Source organism: Calidris pugnax, unplaced genomic scaffold, assembly GCF_001431845.1.
Source record: "Calidris pugnax isolate Ruff unplaced genomic scaffold, ASM143184v1 scaffold23, whole genome shotgun sequence".
NCBI classification, from domain to species: domain Eukaryota; kingdom Metazoa; phylum Chordata; class Aves; order Charadriiformes; family Scolopacidae; genus Calidris; species Calidris pugnax.
In genome coordinates this window covers 2,914,468-2,914,789 of record NW_015090772.1, presented here as the reverse complement: position 1 = coordinate 2,914,789, position 322 = coordinate 2,914,468, and the positions used below count along the sequence as shown (strand labels likewise).

Genomic DNA, 322 nt, shown 5'->3' with positions numbered 1-322 from the left:
GGCACTTGCTCTCCCCCCCCCCCCCGCCGTTAAACCCGGCCGGGGCCGGTGTGTGTGTGTCTGTGCGTGTGTCCCCCTCCCTCCCCCGCCCCGAGAACCGCCCGCCCTTCCCGGCCACCCCCAAAGCGACGCCCCGGTCCCGCCGGGTGAAGCGAGGCCCCGCCACCCCCCTCCTCACCCCGGGGGTAGCGCGGCCCCCGCCCGGCCTCCCCCTCACCAGCGGCCTCCCGGTGGCAAAGGCCGCCCAGGACACGGGACGGGACGGAGAGGGAAGGAGGCGGCGGCGGAGTTAAGGGGGCAGCCCGAAAGTGGCGGCGGGCGG

General features: G+C 77.3%; 1 protein-coding gene across 2 annotated transcripts in view; it reads right to left on the bottom strand.

Annotated features, from left to right (window-relative positions):
* ELMO1 (engulfment and cell motility 1) overlaps window positions 1-322 on the bottom strand; it is a 348,732-nt gene that overhangs the window by 348,163 nt on the left and 247 nt on the right. The gene's annotated exons all lie outside the window — the stretch shown is intronic.